This window comes from Arachis duranensis, chromosome 2, assembly GCF_000817695.3.
Source record: "Arachis duranensis cultivar V14167 chromosome 2, aradu.V14167.gnm2.J7QH, whole genome shotgun sequence".
Classification (NCBI taxonomy): Eukaryota; Viridiplantae; Streptophyta; class Magnoliopsida; order Fabales; family Fabaceae; genus Arachis; species Arachis duranensis.
The window spans coordinates 92,731,681-92,745,845 of NC_029773.3; positions in this window are offsets into that span (position 1 = coordinate 92,731,681).

Here is a 14,165-nt window from a genome sequence, read left to right on the forward strand (position 1 = left end):
GAAGAACAAATTTGGTTCCTCTGACCTATCCAGTATCCATTCCATCCAACTTCCCTCCCATATTGCATGTTTAGCATTTAATATTTATGATCTACCAAAATGAAATTTATTTTATTATTTATTATATACATACCAAAAAAAAAAGTCATACTTCAAAAGTTCACCTATTTCTATTGAATTGCTTTTGAATGTTGTGTAAATTATAATTTATGCAATTGTGAATTAAATTTCAAATTAAAAGAATCACCAAGTATTTTAAAACTCCTCTGATATAAGATTGTATTGTTTAAGGTGTGTAAATCGATCATAGTATAATATTGCATATATTTTATTTAAGAAAAAGTACGTACATATTTTTAAAAGTTTAATTACTATATTGATCTTATAATTTTGTGAAATTTTAATTAAATCTTTATATTTTTTTGAGAACAAATCCTAAATGGTCTCTAACAATTACTTTAAAAGACAACGAGGTCTTTAACAAAAAAAAAATATTTTCGGTCCCTTATTTTTATTTTTATGGGACTGATTAGTCCCTATATAAAGAAAAAGTCAATGTTTTATTTTTTTTTTTACAGGGATTAATAAGTTCTATAAAAATAAAAATCAGGAACTAGAAAGGGTATTTTTTTTGTTAACGGCCTTGTTGTCCCTTCGAGATAATTGTCAGGGTCGGATTGGGTATTTATTCTAATTTTTTTAATTGAGTCTTTGTACCAATTTTTTTTTAATTAAGTATCTATATTTTTTTCTTTTATTTAGATTTTTGCATTATTTTTTTTTTAATTGAGTTCCTATACAATTCAACCAATTATTATTAAAATGAACCTAATTAAAAAAATAATATAAAGATCCAATTAAAAAAACATTAAAAATTTAATTAAAAATTTTACAAAACTACAAACATAATAAGAGTAATTAAACCCATTTTTAATGATACTTTACATTCTATGTTACGAAATGTTCTTAAATATTTATTGTAAGAAATTTAGATTTGACTCTTAACAACATTTTAAGAAAAATATTCTAGCATTCTTCCTTTAAGCTTTGACTAACAATAATGTATTAAAGAGTAGGAAGAGATAATATATTTTTCATATATATAGCATACGATTTAGAAGAACATAAATCTAACTACTAAATAAAATTAACTTATGATGTCGCAAATAAATCAACCATTAAGGAAAGTTTCAATAGCCAAACAATTTTTTAAGGTTATCTCCTAAATTTATAGGTCAATGATCAATTCGCAGTAAATTTTATTTAAAGATGAAAAATATTATGCATTATCAAAAATTATTATTTTTATTTATCATTTAATCATTAGTTTATTAGATACTAAATAAATAATACATCAAAATATAAAGATAAAAAATTATATATTTGTATAATATAAAAACAATTGAATAATTTTTTATGAAAATTACAACTTTTTTGTATTACAAAAAATATATTATAATACTTTTTTTTTATAAAAGAAGAATATATCTCTCCATATATATAAGAGAAAAATCTCTTAAAAAAATAAAACTCTCTATATATAACTCAATGTTAGTATTGTTCTTATTGGATGATTTGATTGAAAACAAAATAAAAAGATTTTTCATTTATAAGCAAAACTCTTACGTAAACTACGTGCAACACGAAGTTACTATTTTTTCTCTCTCTACTATCAAAGTTTGATGGCTATTACGTAGGAGTATTTTTCTTCTTTCATTATTTAGTTTTTTTTTCTATAATTAGCTTTACTAAACTTACTCCTACTTAAAGTTAATTTTGGTAAATTTTCAAAATTCATGTTACTCATGTATTCGATAGGCCGAATGAAAATCTACACCATTCAAATTTTTTAGTGTTAATTGGTTTTGTCATGACATTTGCTATGTTATCTTTAGTGTGAATCTAATGCATATGAACACGTCCTTCTTCTACTACTTCCCGAACAAAGTGATATTGTACTCCAATGTGTTTTATTCTTGAATGAAAGACAAGATTCCTTGCAATGTGCAAGGCACTCTGACTGTCACAATACACAAAAATCTTCTGTTATTTGTGTCCGAATTCTTCTATCAACCTCTGGATCCAAATAGCTTCCTTGCATGCTTGGGTAGCTGCCATATATTCAGTTTTTGTAGTAGATAAAACTACAACAGTCTGTAATTTAGATAGCCAACTCACAGCTCCTCCTACAAGTGTAAACACATAGCCTATAGTAGATTTTCGTTTATCAAGATCACCTGCAAAGCCTGAATCGACATATCCATTAACAATGAATTCCGATCCTCCAAAATATAACGCAACATTCGAGGTCCCTTTGATGTATCTCAGGATCCTCTTAACAACATTCCAATGCTATTTACTCAGATCTATCATAAATCGACTTACCATCGCAACTACTTGAGCAATATCCAACCTTGTACAGATCATGACATACATAAGGCTTCCCATTGCTGATGCATACGGTACTCGAGACATTTTCATCCTCTCTGCTTCATTACTAGGGCACATACTTGAGGATAATTTAAAATTCATAGGAAGTGGGATTGAAATTGGTTTACATTATTTCTTATTAAAGCGTTGTAAGATCTTCTTCAAATAATTCTTTTGCGATAGCCAAATCTTCCTATGCCTTTTGTCTCGGTGGATTTGCATCCTTAAAATTTTGTTTGCTGGTCCCAAGTTATTCATATCAAACTCCCTAGCCAATTATACCTTCAATTCTTGGATTTGATTTTTGTTGGGACCTACCACCAACATGTCATCCACATACAACAGCAGAATGATGAACTCATTATCACCATACTTTTTGTAACAGGTACAATGATATGAACTAAGTCTGTTATATCCAAGACTAATAATGAAAGAATCAAATTTCGTGCACCAACACCTTGGCGCATGCTTTAGACCGTACAGAGATTTAGTTATCTTTTTCTTGTTCTTCAAAACCTTCTAATTATTGCTCTATATGTAAATCAAATACAGCATACATAACCAAAATTACTCTAATAGTAGTTAGTCTCATCACTGGAGAAAATATTTCATTTAAGTCATCACCTTCTTTCTGAGCATATCCCTTGACAACCAATCTTGTACGATATCGTTCCACCTAATCATTAGTATCTCGTTTGATCTTGTAAACTCATTTCTTACCAATGGCTTTCCGACCTGCTGGAAGTTCAACGAGTTTTCAGGTATGGTTCCTATGTAATGCTTCAATTTCTTCTTGCATTGTTGTCATCTACGTAGAAGCCTCTGGATTGCGCGTAGCCTCCATAAAGTTGTTGGCTCTCCATCTTCTATCAGAAGACAATATGCATCATGGTTTGTCAAAACATAATTTGAGTGCCATGATGGTGTTCTTCTTTGTCGAGTGGATCAATGAACTTCTATGTCATTGGCCTATGCTTCTTGTTCTTCGTGATGTGATTCTGCTTCAGAAAGATTACCTTCTCTACATTTTTCGTCTATTTGAACAGTGGTTATTTCTTCAATAATGTTGTCATTTTCTTGTTCTCTCTGTAATATATTTTCTGCAAATATCATATCTCTACTGACAACTACCTTGCGGATAGTTGGATTCCACAAACGATACCCTTAAACTCCGTCAACATAACCCAAGAATATACATTTTCTAGACTTTGGGTCCAACTTTGTTCTTTTCTGAAAATTGTACATCACGTATACAGGACAACCAAATATATGTAAAGAAGAATAATTAGGTGGCTTACTTTACCACATCTCCATTGGTGTCTTCAATCCAATTGCAGTTGATGGTGACCGATTTATCATGTAACAGGTAGTTTTAACAGCTTCTACACGAAAAGATTTGGCTAAACCTGCAGTTTGCAACATAACTCGTGTTCTTTCTAGGAGAGTCATATTCATTCGCTCTGCTACACCATTTTGCTGAGGCATATATGCAATTGTAAATTGCCGTTGAATACCTGCTTGCTTGCAAAATATTTGAAAATCACCACCGACATATTCCTCTCCATTATTTGTCATTAAACACTTGATCTTCTTTCCAGATTCAAGCTTTAACTTTGCTTTGAACTCTTTGAACATCGCAAATATGTCAGACTTCTTCTTGATCGGGTATACTCATAGCCTCCTAGAGTAATCATCAATAAATGATACAAGATATTATGCTTCTCCTATGTACATCTCTGGTGATTCTCACACATTAGAATGAATCAACTCCAATATATGTTTGCTCCGAGCAGTTGATATACCAAACTTCAATCTATGTTGCTTGCTTGTAATGTAGTACTTACAAAACGGTAAGTTTACCGATTTGATCAGGGGAATGAGATTACGTTCTACGAGAATCTTCAAACATCATTCTGACATGTGGCCCAGTTTACAATGCCATATCATCATCATTTCTTCTTGGCTTGCTAAAGTAACCGATGCCTCTACCTCTTGCAAAGTATCTCCCATAAGCATGTATAGATTTGCGGCAATCTTTTATGCTTTTATTACCACAAGAGCACCTTTAACAACTTTCAAGATCCCACCTTCAATATGGGTCTTGCAACCAAGTTCATCAAGTTATCCAATCGACAACAAATTCTTCTTCAAGCCCTTCACATGTCTTATCCCTTAAAGTGAACGAATAAAACCATCAAACATTCTTATTTTGACAATACCTATTCCAACAATTTATAAGGCATAATTGTTTTTCATAAACATAGGTCCTTCTGAGATAGGTTCATAAGTACAAAACCAATCATGACGAGGAGTCATGTACCAGGTTACTCCTGAATCAATAATCCAGACATTTGTGAACTGTTTGCTGCTTTTAGAACCAATTGTTGCTTTGCCATATAGGATTTCTCCATCATCCGAGGTACTCACAACACATCTTTGATAACTTGATCCTTCTGAAACCTTCTCTATACTCTTCTTATTCCGACAATCTTTCTTGAAGTGCCCTCTTTTGTCATAATTGTAGCATTTGAATTGCTTCTTTCCTTGTGACTTTGGTCTACTTTGGCTCCCATTGGAACTACGCTCCATTGATCTTCCTCTCGTCATTAACAATGCCTCTGCTTGCTTTGAGCTCTCTAATCTATCTTCCTTATTCTTGCCCCTGGATTCTTCTTCAAGAATCGCATAAGCCATATCATCAAAAGAAAGATAGTCTATCAAAATATTATTAGTTAAGTTAATGATGAGTTGATTATATGAATCTGGTAGACTTTGAAGTAAGAGCTCTGCACGTTTGTTTTCTGCTATGGTATATTCCAACTACGAGAGTTGGAAAAATAACGCATTTAGATTATTGATGTGATCTGTTGCCGATGTGGACTCACTTATTCAAAGAGTAGAAAGTCTTCTCTTAAAGAATATCTTATTGTGAAGTGACTTGACTTCATATAATTTGGTGAGAGCATCCTAAATTCCCTTTGCTATTCTTTCCTCTACTACACTTGATAAAACTGAGTCAGCTAGTGTCAAGTGTAAGTTTGCAACAGCATTGTTGTCCGTCTCCTTCCATTTTTCATCTGTAATTTCAGTGGGTCTACCTTCAATTGCTATCACGCAATTGTCTTTACTCATAATGGCATTTATCTTCAATTTTCATATGAAAAAATTACTTCCACTAAATTTTAAAGTTTCATACTTTGCTACCATTTTTTTAGACGGTAACTCGCAGCAAAAAATATTAATCAGCAACCTTTGGCTCTGATACCACTGTTAAGTATCATACAAATGACACAGCAAAATATAGAGACAAAATTAGATATTTGTATAAAATATGAAAATAATTGAATAACTTTCTTTGAGAATTACAATTTCTTTCTATCACAAGGAGATTACCATAACACTCTCTCTTGATAAAAGGAGAATATACCTCCATCTATATATAGAAAAAAAATCTCTCAAAGAAATAAAACTCTATATGTAACTCAATGTTACTATTATTCTTGTTGGATGACTTGATTGAAAACAAAATGAAAATATTTTCAATTTATAAACGAACCTTTGTTACGTAAATCACCCGTAACATGAGGTTACTATTCTTTCTCTCTCCACCATCAAAGTTTGATGGCTATTAAGTAGGAGTATTTTTCTTCTTTCATTATTTACTTTTTTTTTCTTTTCTATAATTAGCTTTACTAAACTTACACAACTCAATTTCTTTGGTTTAGTTTTTTTAGTCTAATAATCTAACAACATATTTTGTCCTATATTTTTAAACATTGATACTAATTAATGGTCGAAACCAATAAATTATGATAGCTTTCTGGCATTTCTCTTTAAAATTTTATCGCTGGCCAATAAGACTGTGTTTGTTTTGTATATCCCTTAAAATATAGACACAGAGACATAAACACTAAAGACATAGACATAACAAAAGACACAAATTTTTTTAACTTATTTGATATACAAGCACAAGACAAAACATACAAATCACAATGCCATTATTACTTTTATTACAAACTATTATTGCCATTATCTCAAGTTTTCAACCAAACCATTAACAATCAATCACCATTAACAGTCTAAACTAAATAACAAATTTAATCAAACAAATATCATCGAAAAAAAAAAGTCCTATCCAACAAAATCAATACAAAATTATTTTAACAAAATAAAATCAAAATCTAAATAAATAAAAAATTAAAATATACAAAAACAAGAACTAGAAGACACAAAAGAGGAACAGAGATGAAGGAAGATGGTGATAAAAAAAAAAGAGAAGAAAAACATATATATAAATAGAAGAGTAGGCGGAGACAGATTGAGAAATAAAAAGAAAGAACTGTGCGCTGATCTAAAAACACATCAATGAGATGTGAAACAGAGAAAACCACAACAAAAAGTGACAGCAACAGAGAGATAATTATGAAGAGGAAAAAAAAGAGACGAAAGAAGAAAAGAAGAAAGAAAGGAATGAGGAGTGACAATGATGGCTTGGGTGAAAGAAATGGAGGAGAAGCAATGGTGGTCTATTAACATGAAAGAAAGAGTGATAGTAGTGATTTGGGTGGAAAAAACAAAGAAAGAGAGATGGGAGTAGGCAGGAAGGGAAGAGAGACAGTGGACTAATGGCACAGAGGGAAGAGAGGCAGTGATGGTTTGAGTAGCAAGTAAAAAAGCAGAGAAGTTAAACCGACAATGTTTTGTGAATGAGAGGGAGAAAAGGAGAGGAAAGAAAAAGAATTGAAGAATAGTCTAAAGAATAGTTTTGGATTTATAAATTTAGAGTAAAGTATTGTTTTTGTCCTCAATGTTTGGGGGTAAATCCTATTTGTGTCCCAAACGTTTAAATCGTCATGTTTGTATTCCTAACGTTTGTAAAAGTGATTCAATTTATTCTGCCGTGAACTACACATCATGAACGCTTTAGTTTGAATTTTAAAAATCTCTTCTTGAAGTTAGAATACAAATGTCTGGGATAGAATCGATGATCCATTCCGAAAAATAGCTCATCAAAAGTTGAAACTAATTCCTACAAAATTTACATAATTCACTTTTTTAGCATAATTGAATCTAAACACAAATAGTTGGTATAATATTAAAATCGAACACACCCAAGTGAAACCTAATTGAGAATTAATACATTCAAGTGAGAATAATTAAAAAATATAATCTGATTTGTTAGTATAATTGATAGTAGGATAAAATTGAATCACTTTTATAAATGTTAGGGATATAAATAGGACGATTTAAACGTTAGAGATACAAATATGACTTACCTCAAACGTTGGGAATAAAAACAAGGTTATAATTAAAAAAATGATGTTAAAAATATTGTATCTATGTCTTAAGATTAGTGTTCCACCCCTTATTAGTCTTTTCGTGTCTATTAAAATTTTGTCTCATTAACCGAATGGTAAATGTGTGTATCACTCTATATGTATCTTGAGAAGACACACCTATCAACCAAATACACGCTAAATTATTATGTACACAAGACATTATTCAAATTTTTAATATTTGTTTAAATAAATAAGTGAACTAATTACCAACTCAAATTAATCTCAAAAGTCAAATTTAATTGTTTAGGAACCATTAATAATAAAAAACAATCATTTTTACCCATAGATGTTTAAAATATTAACAAAACTACATATAAATAACAAAATTTATGTTATACATATAAAAAATTATTCGTGTGACAAAAACACCCCAAATTTGTATTTTATTGACTTCTTAACAAAAATTAAGCAAAATTTTTAATTATCCTTACCATTCATCTTTAACACCAGACTTTCACAATATTTTACAATCATCATTTTTTTGTTGTTTTTGCTATTCCAACAGACCACCACCATTATCATTTTTCTTCTCCTTCACTTTTTTTTTCTATCTTATTATTCTTCGGCACAAGTAAGTAAAACTACGTAATATCCACCTCTTAATTTTTTTATTTTAATTTTTTATGTTGCTTCGTGGACTTTTTATGTAAATTCTTTTACAATTATCTGTGTTCTTTTATTTTTGCGTTTCTAATTTTTAACTAAGATATACATCTTTATTTCTCTTATTTTTAATCCCTATTTTTGTTTTTGTTGAAAAAATTGTCAAACTTCTTTTTCTTTTTTTATCCTTTTTCTATTTTTTTCAGTGCACTATTAGCACGTATCGTGCTCACTAGTTTTTGTTATTTCTATTTCTTCCATTGACTTTTTTTTTCACTTTCTCTTTTTCTATTTTTTGGTATAAAAATAATTGTAGTAGTGATAGTAGTAGTGGTGGAGGTAAAGAAGTGATAGAAAAAAGAAAAAATAATAATAATAAAAAATGTAAAAATTTAAAATCTAAAAAAAAAATGTTACGTCTGAAGTTGAAGATGAACCGTAAAAACAAAGTTTAATTATTTTATTTGTCTTTATAGTTTCACTAAATTTTTAAATAAGTTTTTATACCTTTTTCTTTTTTCGCAAATTGAAAGTATTTATATTTAAAATTTTAATTAAATCTTTGACCGAACATTTTTAATATGAAAAGAACGTAGTTACAACATTAAAAGTAATGTACATACCCAATTAAAAGATAAAAAGTATAGAAACCTAATTAAAAATTTGGTAAAACTATAGAGACCAACAGCATAATTAAACCTAAAAATAATTTTAAAATTTACTTAACATTTTTAAAATATCGACAAAAATATAAATTTTAGGTATTTTTATTACATAAAATTTATCTATCATGAATATAACATTAATTTTGTTTTTGTATGGATAATTTTTTTAATATTTGAAATATTTATAAATAAAAATAGTTGTTTTTTATTAATAATATATGAATGAGCACACCTATTTGGTAGGCCTAAATATTCTTAATATTTAATTTGATTCAAAAAATTAATGTAAAAAATAAAATTGAAGTGTATTTCAAACATTAAAAATAAAATTGAATCAAATAATTAAACATTAAAAAGAATTTTTTTTTTAAAATATTAAAAATAAAAGATATATTTTACCTTTATAAAAATTAATGAAATACTTTAAACTCAAAAAGCAAATGCGATACTTTAACCATACAATGAAATATTTTATTTTTTCTTTTATGATTTGATTTTGTTGTTAGAATGGTAGACAACGATCGAGTCATTGGCTTTATGATTAAAAATTGAGACCAATTCAAATCTTACAACTATGCGTATTGTTTCACCTTATAACATATTCCAAATGCACTTATTATCCTTAGTTCAAGCCTGAATTTTTTAAATATATAAAAAGTTAAAATAACTAAAATACACAAATAGTGACGAACATGAAACTGAAAGAAATCTTATAAGATAATTAATTTAGAAGTCGTCTATTATGTGAATTCCTATATGCATTTATTTTATCATCTATAAGTTTGCTTAAAAAAAATAGAGTATATTTGATTTACAATTACATTTTTATTTATTTATTTATATTTTAAATTTGACAAAGAAAAATTAAAAATAACGAATAAAAACATAAAACATCATTTTATTTTTTTACAAAATTATAAAAATAAAAATACAAAACAAACATCTTTTATAGACCCAAAAGACAAACACTTGATAGAATTTAACTACTTCTGACTTTTGAATTATGAAAAAGTTATAGTACGCGTGTTTGGCATTATTTTAAAAAAAATTAATTTTTTAAAAAGTTAATTCACAGTTTTTTGAAGAACTAAAAATATATGACTTATCCTCTTCGATAAGTCATTCTATCATTTTCGTAAAAAAGACCTCAAAACAAAAAAATTTACTTTCATTCTTAGCTGTACAAAAAAATACTGTAAATACTGGCCCTCACCACCATTTTCATCCAAGGTTCCATCTGTTAGAAGCATTGACCTTCTTCCATTATTTTCACGTAATAATTTATCTGCTGAAAATATTAACCCTCCACCACCGTTTTAAAACAATGTTCTATTTGAATCACTTATTGTATATATTCTTTCCCTTTTTTTATTATTTTATCACTATATTTTTATTATTAAATTTGTATTTAATATTGTGTGTGGTATAAAATCTCACTTTTAATTTTATTTTTTTCCATGTGATTTTATTTTTACATAGCTGCTATTATTTTTATAGTTAGTTATAGCAAGTTATTGACCCCAATAAAAGAGGAAGAAATTCTAATAGAAGTGAAAAAAAATAAAAAACAGCAACAAAATATACATGGACACACATTTCACATTTATTTTTTATTTTTATCTACCATATCATACACAATAAAACAACAAACACTAACTACACAATCATTGTTTTGGCATTGCCATCAAAATTATTGTAAATTAAATTTTTATTACTATTTACCACATACAAGAACATGGTTATGAGTGAAGATGAAATAGAAGAACCAGTTTCTACCTAAAAAGTGGAATTAATAAGAGAGCAAATAAATAATTAATTACCTAAACAATTGTAATCTTAGCAATTAGGTTATAGAAAATCAACATTTAATATTGAAAAGTATTTGTTATTATTGTTGTTTTAATATTCATTTTTCCGTGAATTTTTTTTGTATTTTTTGAGTTATTTATCTAAACGCTACAACTTTAAAATAAATACTTCTATAACTAAAAATTCAAACATAAACTAACTTATTTATAAGTTGCTATTAATAAAAGTCTTTATATTTTAAACTCTTTTTCAAAAGAAATTATTTAAGTTGTTTATCTAAATAAGATCTAAATATTTGATAAATAATTCACACTATTTTATTTCATTTAATTGTTCTCATGATTTAGATGAAGAATTAGGACAATATTTTATAGTTAAGTAGTAATAATATTTCCCTTTAGCTAATTTTCTTAAAGAGCTTTTTAAAAGTGAAATTAGCTAATCAATTATTGATATTAATATTACTATTTGATTTGACTTTGATATTACTATTATGGTTGGCCAAATAAATCTCCAATGAGTCAATATTCTCATCAAATTGACAAGTTAAAAAGATCCCACCATGCTTCTTATTGTTATGGCACATTAAATAGAACCATTGAATGGTCATAAGCATAAGAAGCCGACCCTCACCAATAGTAACTTTTACTATCTTTATGAAAAAAGAGAAAAAGTAATATTTGAGTTTAATAAGGGAAGGGGGGACCTAACTCGACAACTATGTATGTGCTACTGTTTATTCATTAAGAAAAAGCCTTTTTAATTAGTGATTGAGCATCATATTTGCATTGATATGATAATGTATGATTAAATATTTAGTTAAAATATCTTTTACATTAATAATATGTGTGAATTATCTATTAAAAATTTTCAAATTGATCCTACCATTTTTTTCATTAACAATGTCGCAAAAAATTATAATATTCACTAAAATGACTATTTTTAAATAAACTGAATTTCTTTTTTGTTTGTCACTTTAATTTTTTATATAATATCTGTTTTTTTTGGCAAAATTAATTATTAAAACATCAACTATATCATTAATATATGAAATACTATATTATTCTCTTTGTTTTTTTTTGTTGCATATAGTATCTCCCGATTTGATAAACAAAAGATTAATCCGTCGCGAATTTTACTTTATTTAAATGTTTGTCGTTGGTCCACGATAACTTATATGCACAAGACGAAATTCGAATATCTGACATTTACTTAAGTAAACGAATAAGCTAGATCAATCAAACTTAATTTTCTCTTTAGTTACTAATTACTAAGAATTATTACTAGTATATGTTACAGGTTGACCAACCAAACCAATAAGGATAAAAACTCGGCCTAATCATGCCAAGCTTAGGATAATAACTTGGCAATATTCAAACCATGACCTAACAAAGATTTATCAGAAGCGAAGTCAAGAATTCTCTAAATAGGAAAATATTTGATTCAATTACATGGCGAAATTACTCTTGAGCCATCTAAGAGCTTACTATTTAATGGGAAGCTTATGATACGTTAACCCTAAATTTAGTATTTTTTTTACTCTTTTAATTTCGATGTCGAATTGTTTTTGCAGATATACACCCTATCATTTTTTATTAGAGACCATCTTGCTGGCTTAGCTCATAACTCTTCTCAACCTCAACCTCTTAGAGCAACTCCAACGCTCCAGTTCTAATAACATTTTTTCTGACAAATAGAGAAACCAACGGTTGGAAAGAAGAAAAGAAGGGTTCTTGCACGGTTTTCGAAAGAAGAGAATTCCTCTAAATGAAAACTTATGATAACCAATAATAACTTGTCAATGACAAGTTATTATAAAAATAAAATAATTATATAAAATATTAATTAATTAAATAATTATATTTTTATTTAATTAATAATTAATTTTTTAATATTAATATCTTTTAATGGTGAATTATTTTTGAATTTATAAGTTTAAATAATATTATTAAAAAAATTAAATTAATTTTAATTATTTTAATTAATTAATTAAATGGGATCTATCACAACATAAATTAAAATTAGTTCCTCCTAATAGAAAAGAAAGAGATGCTTAGAGTTCCTATTTACTATTTATCATGCAAAAATTGATGTGAAATTACTTTTTATAATATGTGGGCCATAAATAAGAATTAGAATGAATTTCTTATTAGAGATAGTACCATCTTCACAATACTATTTTAAAATTAATTTAATTTTAAACTTTAGTTATTATATAAGAAACTAAGGTAACAGATAAAAGTTAAAAAAAAAAAGAGAGAGAGAGAATATAATACAAGTTGGGAATTATTGTATGATTGAATAGGAAAGGGAGACGCTTACATCACAGCCTTTTGATTTTAGATTGTAGGATTGTTATTGTTATGAGCTATATAGTAATCAATTATAGTAATCCATTTACCCCCAATTAAGAAAACGAAGGTGTATCTTTCCAAAGTCACACGAACATGGATTATATTATATGAATTTTATAAGCTCGTAGATTATTATAAGAACAGAAAGAGGGTAGTGTTCGATGAATCTTCAAGCTGTACCCGTCATGGAAGTGATTACTCTCTTAATTCTTTGTCTTTATTGTGATTATTTTAAGTCAAATTGGGGTTACACTTAATAATAATTTAATAAAACCCATGAAACAAGAAAAGTGAGATTAGACCCAAGGTGCGGGACCATAACGAAAAACAAGTACCGAGTAGCAAATTGTGTGTGCATTTTTTCTCACTTTTCATTTTTTTTTAGTATTTTATAAAAAAATTATAAAAGTACTTAAATTTTATTTTCCGTTTTTATTTTTTACAAAATAAAAAATTACAAATAAAAATAAAAAGATAAAATGCAAACCAAAAATCATAATTTACTAAACTACCTTTTTTTTTGGACTTGAAATTTTTATTTCTTAAACCACTTATAATGATGTTACGGAGTGGGCCGGCCCAATCTCTTTGGACCCTGCATCGATCTGGTTCAATAATCCAAGATAAGGCCTATAGACAACGACTTGAGGGTATTCGAGGTCTGGCCCAAATGAATTCCTCTAGTGCCTCAAGGATCTTCCAAAAAAAAAAAAGCCAATGAGCCTTGGCTCTAGTGGCATCTCTCCCTCCTCCCCACCTCAAGGTCTAGGGTTCAAACCTTAGAGGATGCAATTGAGAAAAAAATATGAAAAAAATGTGAGGAGTGTGTGGATGTGTTGTGTACCTAGGATTGAGGGTTGTCCAATCCATTGGGGTACCTAGGATTGGGGGTTGTCCAATCTACCGACAAAAAAAAAAAAAGGATCTTCCAAAAAAAAAAGGATCTTCCAAAAAAGAAAAGATTT